Source organism: Oryctolagus cuniculus, chromosome 13 (genome assembly GCF_964237555.1).
Source record: "Oryctolagus cuniculus chromosome 13, mOryCun1.1, whole genome shotgun sequence".
Lineage (NCBI taxonomy): Eukaryota > Metazoa > Chordata > Mammalia > Lagomorpha > Leporidae > Oryctolagus > Oryctolagus cuniculus.
In genome coordinates this window covers 61,093,237-61,112,440 of record NC_091444.1, presented here as the reverse complement: position 1 = coordinate 61,112,440, position 19,204 = coordinate 61,093,237, and positions in this window count along the sequence as shown.

The window sequence follows — 19,204 nt, the reverse complement described above, 5'->3', positions numbered from 1 at the left end:
GGTTGAAACAAGAGAAAGTTAAATGATTTTTTTTAATTTGAGGAGCAGAGAGAAAACACTAATATCCACTGGCTTATTCCCCAAATTCCCACAAGTGGCCAGGGCTGCGACAGGGTGAAATACTGGAGCTGAGAGAACTCAAACCAAGCCTCCCACATGGGTGTTGGGAACCCAAATTCTTGAGCCACCACCCCTGCCTCTCAGGGTCTGCATTGCTAGGAAGCTAGAGGCAGGAGCTGAAGCCAGGAATCAAGCTCAGGCACTCTCATGTGAGACACAGGCATCTTAGCTGCCAGGCTACATGCCCACACTCAAGGGAAAGTTTCTAAAGACAAAAATGATTAATAACAAGGGTGATGTTTACCAGATGTTGAACAGGCTAGTTGCTGGTCCTTGTAGAAGTACTTTTTGGTACAAGGTTGTAGTGACCTCTGTGTAATGCTGTAGTTCTGGCAGTCATTTGTGATAATTGCTATCAGGCAATTATGCATAAGAACACTTCCTTCATAACCTCCTGGACTTATTTGTGTTAGGGTTGACACAGGTGACTCCATTTTGGTTCTGACAACTTTCACATTCCTTTCACACTGTTTTGATGAAGGCTTGAACCTAAATTTCCCAATCACAGAATATTTTATCTGCCTTTTCCATTTTCTCAGATCTAACTTCTCTTTCCCAGATATCATCTTCCTCTTCTCAGAGCTCAGAGCACTTCTTGGAAAATTCTGCAAAATTGACTGGGGCTTTGGGATTTTTTTCTAGTGCTCTCTGCACATTTGCCCAAAGGCATAAGCAAGCATCTTGCCCTTTGTGTTCTTGGGATCACCTTTAGCCATACCGACTGTACTGTTCGCTCATCTGGGCAGCAAAGGGCATGACATGCAGTTCAGTATTCCCCAGCCTTATGCTGGCTGCCTCTGGGACAGCCCAAGTTGTCCTCTCCTTTAGTTCAATTGGCTTGATAAGGGAATTGAATACAAGTGATGTAGCTAGAGCTGCTGCTTGGCAAGGTCGGTCTGTATAGGATGGATTAGACCCCCAGAGGAGGCAGGTAGAATCCTACCATCATCCAGAGAAGAGTGGTGACTAACAGCAACTCTTAGTTCTTCTGAGTTCTTGCTCTACAGCCATATCAACATGAAGATGCAGTTTTTTCCCAAGAAAAATATGCCATCTTTATTTATTACTATGTTGATGTATAGTTATGACATTATGTAAGTATTGCTTTGAGTTGGTAGCACTGTTCTATCAGTTCCAGAATATGTAAATTGTGTCTTATAGCTTCTTGATTTACTGCACACATAAATTGAAAAAAAAACAGATTTAAGCAAAGCTCATTTTTACATCAAAATTTAAAAGGAATAAAGAAGTAAAGGTAATTATACATGCTTTGCTCAACCCTGAAGCAAAGGATTGCACTGTATTAAAACATTCCTATTAGATTTTAAACACATTGATTGGCAAGCTATTTTTAGTGTTGTTTTGGTTAATGATATGTAGCTGTTAAAAAAGGGAAGCAGTAAAGCCAGATCTGCCTAAAATCTCTCAGACCTTGGAGACAACTTCTATTGAAAGGCTGGGGCCAGTGCCGTGGCTCGCTTGGCTAATCCTCTGCCTGCGGCGCCAGCACCCCAGGTTCTAGTCCCAGTTGGGGCGCCGGATTCTGTCCCTGTTGCTCCTCTTCCAGTCCAGCTCTCTGCTGTGGCCCGGGAAGGCAGTGGAGGATGGCCCAAGTGCTTGGGCCACTGCTATATACAAGCAGTGAGGCCATGGGGGCCTGGGGTCTTTGGTGTTTTCAGAGTGGTTTCTCCACATAGATGAGAGGTAACTCCAGTCTGCTAACACCTTATCATCCCAGACTATCTTTCCTACAACAGTATTTGAACCACTATTCTTAGTAAGCACCAGCTATCACTTTAAGACAACAAATCTTTCTCAGCCTGATAAACTTTTTTTTTAAAGATTTTTTATTTTTTTTATTTGAGAGGCAGTTACAGATAGTGAGAGGGAGAGACAGAGAGAAAGGTCTTCCCTTTGCTGGTTCACTCCCCAAATGGCCACAATGGCCAGAAGGGGGCCAATCTGAAGCCAGGAGCCAGTAGCTTCTTCTGGGTTTCCCCATGGGGCCCAAGGACGTGGGCCATCTTCTACTGCTTTCCCAGGCCATAGCAGAGAGCTGGATCAGAAGTGGAGCAGCCAGGGCTTGAACTGGAGCCCACATGGGATGCCAACACTGTAGGTGGTGGCTTTACCCATTACACCATAGTGCCAGCCCCCTGATAAACTCTTAATCTAGCCAATGGCTTCATCAATCTCCCATTCTTCTGTTTTCTTGGCAAAACTTGTCTAGACTGTTTATTTCTGTAAGCTAGGTGCCAATTGCCCCAGGAAAACAATACGAATGGATTTTGGCATTACATTTCCCTACACTATTGACATGACTACAGGACTCAACGAAATCCAAGGGCTATGACTGGAAGGAAAACAAGTACAAGAGGAGTGGTAACACAGGAAATCCCATCCTGAAAAAGAAGTGGATGTCTTCCTTTTGTGGGTGAGAATATCTAGCTTTGACTTTGCTTATGATCATCTCGGTTGTGTAGTTGGAGTCTTACCTGGGTGTGCCTCCAACTGAGGTACCAAAAGGACCCCTCTTGATCAGGTAAGGATAGTGTGATCTTTGGTCTGAGAGGTGGGCTGGACTGACAGGGTTCTGCCAGTTCTGCTCTGACTTAAAGGATGAAGTCCTCTACCCTACCTTCAAAAACTATGTGTATTTATATAATAATGTGGCTCTCTCCCTGAAGACGTGCTTTGAAATGCAACAGGCCTTTCCTGCTAGAAATCCTGGGAATGACCTGTTAAGGTGCTTTCAGTTAGGGAAGTGAAGGAAGCCCTGTCTGCTAAGTGTGCAGAGAAAAGGAAAAGTCAAAAGAAGGAGGCTCTTAAAGAGGAAGACAGAGACTGTCTATGTCCTCTTTTGGTCTAAAGAGTGCCTGCTTATACAGTGCAGTCTCTACTGGATGGATTAGCAGACTGGCAAGATGCTATACTGTAACTAAAAGAATTATTTCTAAGTGAACCTGTTTTTTGGATCTAGAAGTAGCTTGAATGTTCTTTGTAGTTTTCAAGGTGTCTTTCTAAGATTACATTAGCTCATTCAACCAATGTTTATTTTATTTTTTTAATTTTTATTTTTTTGACAGGCAGAGTGGACAGTGAGAGAGAGAGACAGAGAGAAATGTCTTCCTTTTTCCGTTGGTTCACCCCCCAATGGCTGCTGCAGCCGGCGCCCTGCAGCCGGCGCACCGTGCTGATCCGTAGCCAGGAGCCAGGTGTTTCTCCCCGTCTCCCTTGCGGATGCAGAGCCCAAGCACTTGGCCATCCTCCACTGCCTTTCTGGGCCACAGCAGAGAGCTGGACTGAAAGAGGAGCAACAGAGACAGAATCTGGCGCCCTGACCGGGACTAGAACCTGGGGTGCTGGCGCCGCAGGCAGAGGATTAGCCTATTGAGCCATGGCGCCGGCCAACCAATGTTTATTTGAAAGCCAAAACTACAAATAGGACTAGCTATGTAATTTATTTGGCAAAGTATATCAGGAATTTGGCCCAACATTAAGAATTTCAAGTTGTTCATAACAGTAGAATGTTGAACCAAGCATGGGACTCTGGGCCATGGGAACTGTGGGACTACACAGGGTACACATCCATGAAATTGCCTGGATTATGAGTAAGTTTCTTTTTTTTATTTTTTTTTATTTTTTTATTTTTGACAGGCAGAGTGGACAGTGAGAGAGAGAGACAGAGAGAAAGGTCTTCCTTTTGCCATTGGTTCACCCTCCAATGGCCGCCACGGCTGGCGCGCTGTGGCCGGTGCACCGCGCTGATCTGAAGGCAGGAGCCAGGTGCTTCTCCTGGTCTCCCATGGGGTGCAGGGCCCAAGCACTTGGGCCATCCTCCACTGCACTCCCTGGCCACAGCAGAGAGCTGGCCTGGAAGAGGGGCAACTGGGACAGAATCCGGAGCCCCGACCGTTGCCCCGACCGGGACTAGAACCCGGTGTTCCGGCGCCGCAAGGCGGAGGATTAATGAATAAATTTCTTTCACTCCCTCTCCTTTGGCCAGAGTTTTTGTACCTACCATAAGCTTATGGTTCTCATATGTGGTTCCCTGGAGAGGAGGATCAGCCACATCTGAGAACTTGTTAGAAATGCCCAGTCCTGAGCCCCAAGGTGATTCTATCTCATGTTGGTGGTTGAGAACCACTGCCTTAGGCAAGGGCCAAAGTGATCAACTTCAGAATTGAAGCACTTTTGGAGATCACATGTATGTCCTTACTGCAAGGTGTCTGGCGCATAACAAATCTTCCCAGGCAGACGAATCAATTAGTTCACAGGCTTTTTTGGGGATTCTGCTCCCGGGCGAGGTTCTCGGGTCTCAACAGAGCAACAGAGCGGGGGCGGGGTAGTCGCGCGTCAGAGATTGGGAGGCCTCCTTTTATAGATACAGGGCATGAGGGTTAAAGGTTGAGGCAGGTCTGATCTTCACTGGTTGACCTTTAGGCACCCGTGGGGACTTTGACAAGGACTTTTTGTCCCAGGAAGTACAGGTAGGGACTCTCCATTCCCGGAAGTATAGGCCTTTCCTCTTTGCGGATCCCAAAGCTACCACTTACTAGGAGGAAACTGGGGCAGGATGAGACAGAATCACATCTAGAATTCGTGTTTGGCTCTCTACTTCAAATATATAGCACCAGACACACTAACACATTAGTTAATTACTCATAGTCACCTTACCAATAAAGTCAACTCATATTCCAGTTTTAAAGATGAGGAAATCCAAATGCCAGAAGTGTTCAATGAGTCGACATGTGGAGCTGGGATTAAAAACCAGAGCTCCTAAATCCCTCACGCAAGTCCCTCCACCCAGCTTTCAGGTAACGTGATACAGCCAACAGGTGGGCTAAATTGCTTTCAACTCTTTATTAGCACCCAAACCCAACACGGATCAGCACCCGCTGATTATCCCAGGAAATGTGCAGTTCGTAGTAACTCAGTCTGCTGTACTGACAAAGACTTAGAGACTGTTGTGTTGTATTTAGGAAGTTGATATTCATGAGACACCCTGTATTGACACGCTGTGGGTCTCAGCACACCCACAAACTGGCATCTTGGCATTTACTATCCGAGTCTAAGTGGGGACAGCATGAGGGTGGCTTGCAGCCCAGATCCCCTGTGCTCAAAGGTTCTTTGGGAGGCCTGTAATCCGTTATTCTGTGTCCTCAGGTCTGCCCCTTGCATTCCTGTCATTAAGTCACTTTGAAAGCCTTGGCCCTGGCTTATCATTTTTTCCATTCTTAGGCCAAGGCTATTTGTAGTTTCTCCACCTGTCACCATATGTGTTAGGCTGCAAAGGCAGACTGCAGGTTCATTAATAGCATGTTACCAGCTCAAGCTCATTTAGAACACCATGCTTTCTGTGAATGCTCCATTTTAGGGACTCTTGAGTTTTCACAGCTTTTCAGCTGTGTGGTTTCCATTGACTTGGATAATACACATTGAGTTATATGTCTGTTGAGTGAATTTCTTGTGTAGCTTAAATGATTCCCATCTTTAAATGAGAAATCTTTGATAATTTATTAATTGCATAGTGTGTTCACCACTAAAGAAGTTATTGCCTGTGTCCAAGCAATTAAAAGTTATAGCAGATTATAATAAAAGAAATATCTGTGGAAAAGAAACAGAAAAGGAAGTTAAATTGAAAATGAGAAGAAACCTTATTTTCAGAATGCCACTTACAGTGCAAAACAGAAAATATCACAAATGCAATCATTAAAATGAAAAATTATAGAGACTAGTCAAGAAAGAAAATGGGATATGTCATAGACCTCAATATAAGACACAAAACTGTAAAGCTTCTAGAAGATAACAGAGGAGAAAATTTAGCTGACCTTGAGTTTAATTAATGTTTAGATACAAGACCAAATGTGCAATCTGAAAGAAAAGAAGTTGGACTTCATTAAAATTTAAAACCTTTTGTTCTGTGAAAGTTGCCTTTAAGACAATGAAAAGATAAGCCACAGACCAGGAGGAAAATAATTATAAAATATGTTTCTTATAAATGATTGGCATCCAAAATATTTGAAGTATTTCTAAAGTTCAACAAAAAGAACACAAGGAACTTACTTTTAAAAAGAGCAGAAAATCTGGACATCTTAAGAAAGGAAATACGCAACTGGTAAATAAGCATACGGAAGCATGTTCAACATCTCATATCACTAGGGATTGAAAACTAGAACAATAATGGCTAATGTTCAAAACTCTAACGCCAAGTTTTGTGAGAATGTGGGCAAGAGAAACACTTATTTACTTAAAATGGTACAATCACCATGGAAAACAGTTTGACAGTTTCTTACAAAAACTTTCCCCATTCTGAACATGTGACTCGATAACAGTACTCCTTGGTATTTATCCAAATGAATCAAAAACTTACTTCCATACAAAAATCTGCACATGAATGTTTATAACAACTTTATTCATAGTTGTCCAAACTTGGAAGCAGCCAATATGTCCTACAGTAAGTGAATAAACGAATTGAGGCACCTCCACACAATAAAATACAGTATTACACAGGTTGAAAAAGAAAATGCTATCGAGCTATGAACAGACATGGAAGAAGTTCAAATATATTACTAACACAAAGAAGCCAGTTAAAAATGCTATATACCATGTGATTCTGGTTACATGACATTCTGGAAAAGGCAAAATTATGGAGACTGATTGCCAGGGGCTAGTGGATAGGGAAGGATTTGGAGGGTAGTGAAACTATTCTGTTAGACACTAAATGTCAGTGTACATTTGTCCAGACTCGAGGAACTACACAACATAGGGTGAACTCTTAGATTTCAATTCATAATATATCAATAAAGAGCCAACAATGATAACAAATGTACCGCATTAATGCAAGATATTACTAAGAGGGAAACTCTTGGGAAGGGAGAGTGGGTGACAGGGGTACATAGGAACTCTGCTAGATTTTCCCATCATCTTAAAACTGCTAAAAAAAGGCCAGCGCCGCGGCTCAATAGGCTAATCCTCCACCTAGCGGCGCCGGCACACCGGGTTCTAGTCCCGGTCAGGGCACCGGATTCTGTCCCAGTTGCCTCTCTTCCAGGCCAGCCCTCTGCTGTGGCCCGGGAGTGCAGTGGAGGATGGCCCAAGTGCTTGGGCCCTGCACCCCATGGGAGACCAGGAGAAGTACCTGGCTCCTGCCATCGGATCAGCGCGGTGGCCGTTGGAGGGTGAACCAACGGCAAAGGAAGACCTTTCTCTCTGTCTCTCTCTCTCACTGTCCACTCTGCCTGTCAAAAAAAAAAAAAAAAAAAAAAAAACCTGCTTAAAAAAAGTGTAGTGAATTTTAAAAATTGTTTAAAACCATTTTCCTAATTTTATACATATTTATATGTACATGTGACAATTTCCTCAAGCTCTCCAAGAATAACACGGGGGAACTTTAAGAGAGCCTGAGAACCTTGTTGTTATGCATGTGGAAGCTGTAGAACCAGTCAGCTGCATTGAGAATGAAGTCCTGTTTAATGGGTATAGAGTTTCATTTTTAGAAGAAGAAAGCATTCAGAGAAGGAAGATGGTAAAGGTTACATAACAACGTGAATGCACATAATGTCACTAAACTCACACTTAAAAATGATTACAATAGTAAATTTTATGTTAGGTGTACTCTGTCAAAATAATTAGAATTTTTTTTTAATAAGCTCCTACAGAAATGTGAACTGCTAATCATCTAGTGTTGCCAGTCTTCTTTTTAAGTAAAATTAATAAAGCAAAGGTCTGGAGAAGGAAAACTGAACTAATTTCTGAAACTTTCTCTTCTGTAAACATGATCTTCAGTTTCCTCCATGCTCTAGTATACCAAGCTTTCATATTTCCATGATTTAATTTATTGGGAATATTTGCAAAATAGGGACATTGAATTGCTTATGAAGCAAAAAATTATTTTAGAGCTGGCTCAGCTAGAGTTCTAAATGTTTTCACAGTCAGGGAGCAGTATTCTAGGAGACCAAGCAGGTACAATTGTGAAGGGGCTGAGTGCGTCTCTAATTGTACTTTCTATTCATCCTTGGCAGAAGTTCTCAACTCCTCACACTTCCCTACCCTCTTCCTTATTCCCAGCAGATGTCCTTGTCTGACTTAGGGCTTTCTGACATGAATGTCACCTTTTCTTGAGACCAAACCCACAAGTCTCCCTTCCTCAACACACATCCCCTTTCTCACTCCTCCTCCAGTGAACCCCTCCCTGTGTGCTCTCATCCCATTCCTTTCTTCTCTTCACAGAAACCTTGCTCCATATTTCCCATTTCTCCCACAAGTCATCACTCTCCTCTTCTGGATTCTTCCCCTCAACATTCAAATTTGCTCCAATCTGCTTTAATTTTCTGTTTTATCCCCTTCTGTTTTTTCTCAATACAATTTTTCCTCCTTACTACTATGAAAGCTGTATTTTCTATTTCTGTTCTTTTAGTAGTTACATGGGGATTTCAAAATGGCATATAAATCATGAACTTCTAAAGTCATGTGATGTTAAACTCCTGCTGGGCAATACAAGGAACTTAATTAAGACAACACTAGGGGCTGGTGCTGTGGCACAGCGGGCTAAAGCCCTGGGCATGCATATGGGTGCCGGTTCTAGTCCCAGCTGCTCCTCTTCCCATCCAGCTCTCTGCTATGGCCTGGGAGGGCAGTGGAGGATGGCCCAAGTCCTTGGGCCCCTGCGCCCGCATGGGAGACCAGGAAGAAGCTCCTGGCTCCTGGCTTTGGATCGGCGCAGCTCTAGCAGTTGCAGCCATCTGGGGAGTGAACCAGCGGATGGAAGACCTCTCTCTCTGTGTCTACCTCTTTCTGTAACTCTGTCTTTCAAATAAATAAAATAAATCTTTAAAAAAAAAGACCACACTAACTTTGAGCACCTGATCTTGACTTTATATGTTACTGTTGTCATACAGTTTTATTGTTTATTGGTAAATACAATAGGTTTGTATATATCAGTTTTTTATCCTGCAACCTTAAAAAACTCATCTATTAGTTTCAGTAATTTCATATAATTTCATCAAGCTCTACAAACTAGATCTTTTCTTTAAAAGATTTATAGCAGAGAGCTGGATGGGAAGAGGAGCAGCCGGGACATGAACTGCTGGTGCCATAGGCAGAGACTTAGCGTACCTACTATGCTACAGCAACGACCACGATTTTTACTTTTCTTTCCAATATGGATGACTTTTACTTGTTTTTCTTGCTGTATTATGCCAGCTACAATTTCCAGTACGGTGTTGAATGGAACTGGTGAGAATGAAACCCTTGTCTTTCTCCTGACAGCAGAGGATTCAATATGGCATTATTGAGTATAACATTAGCTGTTGTTTAATTTTTTTTAAATCAGGTTGAGGATGTTCCTTTATATTCCTAGTTTACTGAGAGTTTTGTTTTTTTTAATCAGGAATGGACTTAAATTTTTTTCTAAATTAGTATTTATTTGTTTGAGATGGAGAGAACATTACCATCTAAATGCTAACATCAGAAGGACCAGGCCTGGGCCAAAGCCAGGAGCTGGGAATTCAATCCAGGTCTTCTGTGTGGGTGGCAGGAACCCAATTACTTGAGCCATCCTTGCCAGCCCCGTCCGTGGAGAAAGCAGAGGCATTTCCAGAGCCAGCTGCCTGTAGGCCCTCTGCCTTGGTGGTTTGAGCCCTAGAGCCTGTGACAGAGTTGAGGGGTGGGAGTGTGTCACAGTCCTAGGTCGGTGTCCAACCTCCTGCCAACTCTCCAGGCCAGATTCAAAGTCAGTGGGGAATGCAGGTTTATCCCTCTGATAAAATCCCCTCGCTGCACATGAGTGTGCGCGAGCTGCTGCAGCCACTACTGTTAGGGTCCAAAAACACCCACCGCCTGAGGAACAACTCCAAGAGACTTTTCTCTCATGCAACCAGCAAAGGGTTAAAGATTTATTGATCCAACATGTTGGGGCTCTCTGAACATACAAGACTGAGGAGCCTCGAGGAACTAAAGTATAGGGTTTATAAAGGCAAAAACCGCAAAATCGGGAGGGGGGAGAGAATACACGGTTGCTAAGCGGTTGCTAAAATCTTACAATTAGCAATTATGATCTTAAGACATAGACAAATCACATCTTCATTATTAGCCCAGGTAACCCAGGTGCAACCTTTCTACTTTTAAGCTTGAGCAATCATGCTAGGGGGTTTTTGTGCTCTGCCAAGGGTGATGTAGTGCACTGCTATTGTCCAACTATTTGAGATCATAGTTTCAGACCAGAGTCTCACGGTGGGGGGGTGCTTTCCCAGAATGGAGTCTCAAGTGCTCCAAAATGGAGTCCCTACTGTCAAGGTGCTACTTCACTTTTCACAGCTGCACCAGGAAGGTTTAAACCTGTAATCTTAAGCTTAACTTTTTACACCCACACATATACAATTTTAACTCTTCACTACCTGTATTAAAATGGAACTTTTTCCCTACTGGTTCCCCAGTGCCCTTGTAGGGGGATGGGGAAAAAGAAATGTACTTTTCCCTCACTGGATTAGGTGGGTACCCTGTCCCTTACTATGGCCCAGACCAGACTCAAAGTCAGTGTGGGCTACAAGGTTCTCCCCCAGGGCAATATTACCAGTGACACGTACTGCCACAGTCTGCTCTCACTTCACTCTCAGAGGATGGTATCTCCTCTAGCCCCCAGCTGCAGGAGTCACAGGTGTTGTCCCCGCTTGCTGCCGTGTGTACTGTCCAGGCTGCTCCATGGTGTCCCTCTTCTTTCTGTAGAATTTCCACTGCAAACTTCTCTCCAACTCTCCCCTGGGAATGCACTTCCTTCATTTTTCTTCTGTTACCTTCTCTTGGTCAAAATCAGTATGCCTTCACCGGCACCATGGCTCAATAGGCTAATCCTCCGCCTGTGGCGCTGGCACACCCGGTTCTAGTCCTGGTTGGGGTGCCGGATTCTGTCTCTGTTGCTCCTCTTCCAGTCCAGCTCTTTGCTGTGGCCCAGGAGGGCAGTGGAGGATGGCCCAAGCCCTTGGGCCCTGTACCCGCATGGGAGACCAGGAGGAAGCACCCAGCTCCTGGCTTTGGATAGCGTGGTGTGCCGGCTGCAGCGGTCATTGAGGGGTGAACCGATGGAAAAGGAAGACCTTTCTCTCTGTCTCTCTCTCACTGTCCACTCTGCCTGTCCAAAAAAAAAAAAAAAAAAAAAAAAATCAGCATGTCTTTTCCCTGTTCAGCCATCTCAGAGTCCCGGATAACTCAGGTTTAGAATGAGATGGTGTTAAAGTTGAAGCCCACAGTGGGAAATCATCCCCATCAATTTGTGAGTAACCAAAGTATTCTTGTTTGTGCTCTATTTGGAGAAGACTAGTGATTAATAGCAGAAGCAATAGCCAATACTGTAGACAACTCAATTTCCTCAATGAACACAATTCTGACTGAAAAACTAAAGTGAGCAAACTTTATGCTGAATGGGTACCAAAACTGTTATACCCATGTCAACTGCAGATGAGAACAGAATTTTCTACAGAAATTTTAAACAAGTGAGATCAATATCCTGATACATTTCATCAGAGAATTGTCATAGGTGATAACACATGGCTCTACCAGTATGGTCCTGAAGACAAAGCACAATCAAAGCAATGGTTACTCAGGGATAGAAGTGGTCTTGTTGAAGAAAGAGGGACCAGTCAAGAGCAAAGCTCAGGGGCCACAGTGTTTTTGAGTTGTACAAGGCATTTTTCTTGTTGACCAAATAAGAGGGCCAAATAACAATAATATCTACTTCTTATTGAGAGGGTTTTGAGAAAATTAGCCAAAGGCTTAGCAGTAAAAATATCTGTGAAAGCTTCACCAGAGAGCCCTTCACCACCACAATGTATCCACTTATTCCTCTCGTCAAATGAGTACGATGTTGTACAGTTTCTACGGGAAATCATTCAGCATCCACCTTCTAGTCCTCATGCAGTGCCTTCTGACCTCTTTTAATTTATTAACCTTAAAAATTTTTTAGAGGCACCCATTTTCTTAAGTCAATAATGTAAAAAAAAAAAAAAAAGCTGTATCAATAGGGTTAAATTCCCAGGCCCCTCCGACTTCAGGGATGCAGTAAATGCCTGGTACCATTGTCTGTGAAGGTATCTTGAAATTGATGGAACTTAGGTTGAGAAATAAAAGTTTGTTTATTAATTAATTAATTAATTTTAAGATTTATTTATTTACTTGCAAGTCAGAGTTACACACAGAGAGAAGGAGAGGCAGAGAGAGAAAGAGAGAGAGAGGGAGAGGGGGAAAAGAAAGAGAGAGAGAGAGAGAGAAAGAGAGAGAGAGAACTCTTCCATCCGCTGGTTCACTCCCCAACTGGCCACAATGGCCCTAGCTGTGCCAATCTGAAGCCAAGAGCTTCTTCCAGGTCTCCCATGCCGATGCAGGGCCCCAAGGACTTGGGCCATCCTCCACTGCTTTCCCAGGCCAGGGCAGAGAGCTGGATCAGAAGTGGAGCAGCCGGGACTAGAACCAGCACCCACATGGGATGCCAGCACCGCAGGCAGTGGCTTGACTGGCTACGCTACAGTGCTGGCCCCATAAAAGTTTATTTTATAGTTTTTGTTACTTTAATTCCATTTCTATAAATCTTTGAAGTCCCCTCATATATGAGTATATCTTTAACTTACCAGATTTATATTTATGTTAAGCAATCACTTTGTAAATAATATTCAAGCCTTCCAACACTATAGTTCTGTTCCTTCCTTTCTGAACTTTGTGCAATTGTTGCCATCTGCTTTACTTTTCCATATGTGATATGACATTGCTGTTTTTCTAAGCTTTAAATTCTTTTTAAGAGGTTTCAATAAGAAGAAAACCTTACATTTGCCCATGGTGTGATCCTTTCTCATGCTTTTTAATTTGTGTAGATCCGCATTTCCATCTGCTATCATTTCCTTCTGCTGGAAGGACTTATTATTTTTAAAAATATTTATTTTTTGAAAGAATGACAGAGAAGAAGGGGTGGGGAGATCTTCCATCTGGTGTTTCACTCCCTAAATGGGGCTAGCCCAGGCCAAAGCCAGGATCTGGAGCTCCATCCAGGTCTCACAGTGTGCCGGCCTGCGGCACAATGAACTGGGTCTTCCTGAAACAGAGAGTGGGAATGCGGGGACAAGGACGCAAAGAATGGAGCCAAGACAAGTCCTGATCAAGGCTCGTTTATTGAATAAATGCAGTAGTATTTAAACATGACCAGTTGTTTACAAGAAGGAGCACAAAAGATTTACATATCAAAAAGGCTCTTAAGGTTACAAAGAGTTCCCAATAAGGTTCTTAATTATTGATTACAAGGGTACAATAAAACACTTAGGTGATAAATGCAGGTTACAGGTGTGACTGATTATCTGTATTATCTCTTGTGAAAGGTTTAGGTTCTTCCTGCCTCTTCCCGGAATCTCCCTAGCCCAATTGTCTGTGCCGGGAAGTCTCCATATGTTTAAATGTAAACAAAGGGAGTGACTACCTGTGGCTGCCCACATCACAGGGTGACAGGGGTTCAAGTACTTGGATCATCTTCTGCTGCTTTCCCAAACAATTGGCAGGCAGCCGGATCTGAAGCAGAGCAGCTGAGACTTGAACCAGTGCTCTGATATTGGGTGCCAGCATTGCAAGTAGAGGCTGCTGCACCACAACACCAGCCTCTTGCAGGACTTATTTAATACTTTTTTGCTTATGGCGAATTCCTTCAGCTTTATTTTGAAAGATATTCTGAGAACAGAATTCTGGGTTTACAATGTTTTTCAATACTTGAAGACGATACTCCACTGCCTTTTGGCTTGCATTGCTCCTAGTGAGAAACCTGTTGTATTCCTGATCTGTTTACAGCCAGTCTTCTGTGTATAACACATTCCCCAACCTTGATACTTTTCAGCTTTTCTTTTTGTCAGTGATTCTGAGAAATTTGATGTGGTTTATTTTCATGTCTCTTCTACTTTTGGTTCGCAAGTGTCTTGGTCGTATGCACCTTCATCAAATTTGAGAAATTTTCAGCCATTGTTTCTTCAAGTATTTCTTCTGTGCCCTGCTAACTCCTCTTCTTTAGAGATTCCAGTTACTCATGTATTAGGCTGATTGACATCTTACCACTTATGGATGTTTGTTTTTGTTTTTGAAATTCTCTTTTCTTGCTTTTTTAAATTTTCAATAATTTCTTCTACTAAGTCTTCAAGTTCACTAATCCTTCTGATGACCATTTTAAACTCAATTCTTGGCTTGAGGTTTATGGAAGTGTGATTTTTGATGTCCAAACTAATGTGAGAGCCAACCTGCATTTAGGAATTATTCTCCTTTTCACTGAACACCAATATTTATTTATTTATTTTATATTGATTATTTTGGATAGGCAGAGTTAGACAGTGAGAGAGAGAAAGAGACAGAGAGAAAGGTCTTCCTTTTTCAGTTGGTTCACCCCGCAACTGGCTGCTACGGCCGGCACATTGCGCCAATCCAAAGCCAGGAGCCAGGTGCTTCCTCCTGGTCTCCATGCGGGTGCAGGGCCCAAGGACCTGGGCCATCCTCCACTGCCTTCCCAGGCCACAGCAGAGAGCTGGACTGGAAGAGGAGCAACTGGGACAGAATCCGGTGCCCCGACCGGGACTAGAACCCCTGGGTGCCGGTGCCGCAGGCGGAGGATTAGCCTAGTGAACCGCGGCGCCGGCCAAACACCAGTATTTAAAATAGACCATCGCTGGCGCCACGGCTCACTAGGCTAATCCTCCGCCTTGTGGCGCCGGCACACCAGGTTCTAGTCCCTGTCGGGGCACCGGATTCTGTCCCAGTTGCCCCTCTTCCAGGCCAGCTCTCTGCTGTGGCCAGGGAGTGCAGTGGAGGATGGCCCAAGTGCTTGGGCCCTGCACCCCATGGGAGACCAGGAGAAGTACCTGGCTCCTGCCATCGGATCAGGGTGGTGCGCCGGCCGCAGCCTGCCGGCCGTGGCGGCCATTGGAAGGTGAACCAACAGCAAAGGAAGACCTTTCTCTCTGTCTCTCTCTCTCACTGTCCACTCTGCCTGTCAAAAAAATAAAAAATAAAGATAAAAAAAAATAAAATAGAACATCTTTGTTAGCGCTCTGTCAGCCATCCAAGTTCACCATTTACTAATTATATAGTCCTCTGAGGTTTTTGCTTTTTAAAATGTTTTCTTTTTCCTTCCTCCCTCCCTCCCTCCCTCCCTCCCCCCTCCCTCCCTCCTCCCTTTCTTTCTTTCTTTCTTAGAAAAAGAAAGGCAGAGTGACAAGAGAGGAGAAAGGGAGAGAGGGAGTGAGAGAGGGTGAGGGAAAAGGAGATGGAGAGAGGGAGAGAGAGAGAGATATTCCATTTACTGGTTTACTTCCCAGTGACCTCAATAGTTGGGCTGGGAGCTGGGAATTCCATTTGGGTCTTCCATGTAGGCAGCAGGAATCCAAGTACCTGGGCCATCATCTGCTGCCTTCCAAGCACAATAGCAGGAAGCTAGTCCTAGGCATTCTGATATGGGATGTGACATCCTTGGAGGGAATTTAACCCATTGCACTACAAAATCTGCCCTGGGGGCTCAGCCTTTTGAGATAGAGTCTTGTATTAGAATTTTCTATTTAAGTATACCTAGCCTTTGTCTTTTGTGTTTTGTACTCTGCCCATGAAATTCCACCCTTTTACTTGTTTCTATTTTTTTAAGCAAATTCCAAGGTTGAAATGTCACTTTTGGTGTTTACATTATCACAGCTCCTACTTACACTTGGGTATCTCTTACTTTATTTCCAGCTCATCTATGCATTATGAAGATGTCTTTAAATATTTCATTCAACATTTTAATTTACTTATTTTATTGAAATTCTTTCAATCTTCAGTCACCATTAGAAAAGTTCTGACATTGCCCAGATGAGATAGTGAATTGAGGGAGGATGAAAGAGGCCTTCCCATTATCTCATAAATCTTGCTATGCAGGTAATTATCTCTTTCTCTAAACATAGCCTATTAATTTCTCAAAGTACGTTGTTCTATTATCTGTAGCATCAAAGCTATCCTCTTTTAAAAAAATTGCTTTCCTGTGATTAAAAACTTACAGTTATTTTGCATATATTATTTCACTCATTTTTCGTAGAAATTATTCACATTTTACAACTGGGAAAGCTGAAGCTTGGAGACTAATTTGTCCAGCATCACAGGTGTTAGTGATACAGTTTTTAATTTAAATTGTCAAGGTACAAATATGATCCTTACAATAAATTATTTGTTAATATATGTTCAATTTATATTTTTTAAAGCTTAAACTCACTTAACTAGTTGATCTAATCAAAGGTTTTATGCTCAGCATAGACTGTTTATTTTCTATTTTTATTTTTTAGGTTTTCTATTTATTTATTTGACAGGTAGAGTTTACAGACAGCGTGAGAGAGACAGAGAGAAAGGTCTTCCTTCTGTTGGTTCACTCTCCAAATGGCCGCAACAGCCGGAGCTGTGCCAATCTGAAGTCAGAAGCCAGGAGCTTCTTCCTAGTCTCCCATGCGGTGCAGGGGCCCAAGCACTTGGGCCATCCTCCACTGCTATCCCAGGCTACAGCGGAGAGCTGGACTGGAAGAAGAGCAACTGGGACTAGAACTGGGCACCCATATGGGATGCTGGCGTGCAGGTGGAGGATTAACCTAGTGCTCCACGGCACCGGCCCCAGCATAGACTGTTTTTGTTTGTTTGTTTGTTTGTTTTGGCAGGCAGGGTGGACAGTGAGAAAGAGAGACAGAGAGAAAGGACTTCCTTTTCCATTGGTTCACCCCACAATGGCCGCTGCGGCCGGCATGCTGTGACCAGCACACTGCGATGATCCGAAGCCAGGAGCCAGGTACTTATTCTGGTCTCCCATGGGGGTGCAGGGCCCAAGGACTTGGGCCATCCTCCACTGCACTCCCTGGCCACAGCAGAGAGCTGGCCTGGAAGAGGGGCAACCGGAACAGAATCCAGCGCCCTGACCGGGACTAGAACCCGGTGTGCTGGCGCCACAGGCGGAGGATTAGCCTATTGAGCTGCGGCGCCCGTCAACATAGACAGTTTAAATATGGTACTTCTCAAACTTTAATGTGCATTCAAGTCAGTGGTGATCTTGTTAAAATCTTGTTTAAAAAAACTGTGAATTCCCAAGCTGTGCTATGTAAAAAGCTCACAGGTGACGCTGTGGAGGTCTGCAGATGGCAGCATTTTAAGTTGCAAGGATTCAGCAGATTTTTTCCAAACAAACAAGGATTTATGGTGTGAGGGGGAGTAAAGTGTCTTACAAATGTCCTGGACTAAGGATAAGTATCAGGTAACATAGACTCTTATCTTAAAACAACCACAACACTGGCAGGGTGCTAGAACTTGAAGTGACATTAGATTTTCTAACCCAGGTTTTTCATTTTCAACAAGTATGGAAATAGAGCTCCTTAAAAAGGTAAGGAAAGCTGCCTGTGGTTTCATAACTGGCAGGACCAGAGCTTGAGTCAACCTGGCTGCAATGCTGCATTTTTTCTGCCGCTGACACCAGTGATAGTCAGAGCTGGGGCTGGCCCCTTTATTTCCCAGCCTCAGTTTTTTTATGTTTAAAATGAGAGAGCTGAGCTGGCGCCGTGGCTCCCTTGGTTAATCCTCCGCCTTCGGTGCTGGCATCCCATGTGGGCGCCCAGTTCTAGTCCCAGTTGCTCCTCTTCCAGTCCAGCTCTCTGCTGTGGCCCAGGAGGCCAGTGGAGGATGGCCCAAGTATTTGGGCCCCTGCACCCACATGGGAGACCAGGAAGAAGCTCCTGGCTCCTGGCTATGGATCAGCGCAGCGCAGTCAGTAATGGCCATTTGGGGAGTGAACCAACAGAAGGAAGACCTTTCTCTCTCTCTCTCTCACTGTCTATAACTCTACCTGTCAAAATAAAATAATAAAAATAAATTTAAAATGAGAGAGTTGGACATCATCACCAAGATTACTCCAATGCTTCCTGCAAGTTATACCTACTTAATTTCTCATATTGGACAAGAACAGAAGACGACGGAATGGGTCCCTCTGCTGCTACAGAATTTTAGACCTATGGCAACTTAGCAAACACAAACTGGTGTTTGAAATAAAATTTCTAGTGGGAATGCACACCTTCCACAGTTAGAAGAGAGTCCTCTTCTTCTCAGACTCTATTAAGTGAGAAAATTCTTTGGCTCTTACCTCATAGCACCTGTCTTGTTTTCAGCTGAGATGCCTTCAGGACTAAATTATACAGAGACTTGGGATGTGGCTTCTTTTCTGTAACTAAAAAGACCAAAACAACTAAAACTCATCATTGAATCTCTATTGTGGGCAAATCTCCCAGGAAGGAACTTTAACAGTCCTTCCATTATGGTATTTCTCTTCCTCCACAGTCTGACTTGTTCCTGTTTAGGTTCAGAGCCCATTATGAGGAGTTAGGGGAGATACACTCATCATGGAATTGATCTTTGGAAGATTTACTTGAAGGGCTGGCATTGTGGTATAGTTGGTTAAGCCAGTGCCTGCATCCCATATGGATGCAGGTTTGTGCTGCAGCTGATCCATTTCTTATCCAGCTCCCAGCTAAGGCCTGGCAATGGCCTGGAAAAGCAGTAGAGGATGGCCCAAGTGCTTGGACCCCTGCACACACATGGGAGACCTAGAAGAAGCTCAAAGCTCCTGGCTTTGGATCAGCTCAGCAACATCCATTGCGGCCATTTGGGGAGTGAACCAGTGGATGGAAGATCTCTCTTTGTTACTCCTTCTCTCTCACTCTCTGTGCAAAAAAGAAAAAGATATACTTAAGATGCATTGTCTTGGATAAAGGAAATAAAACTTCCTGGTGATTTTACAATTTTCCAGAAAACAAGCACGTCTGTATGAACAGTCAGAAAACACGAATAATGAAAGCATATTACCTAGTACCACATACAAAACAAAGAAGACTAAAATAGAATAGTAAACTTTAAGGCTTTCTGCCAAAAAAACACAACTAGAATATTGGTATATTCAGTAGATCCATGTATTCCAATTCCAATTTCAACACACAATAACTATTAATAATCCCCATTAATGAAAATTTGTCCTACCAATTGGCTTTGTCCTGAGCCTAGAACCTCATCTATGCATACATTC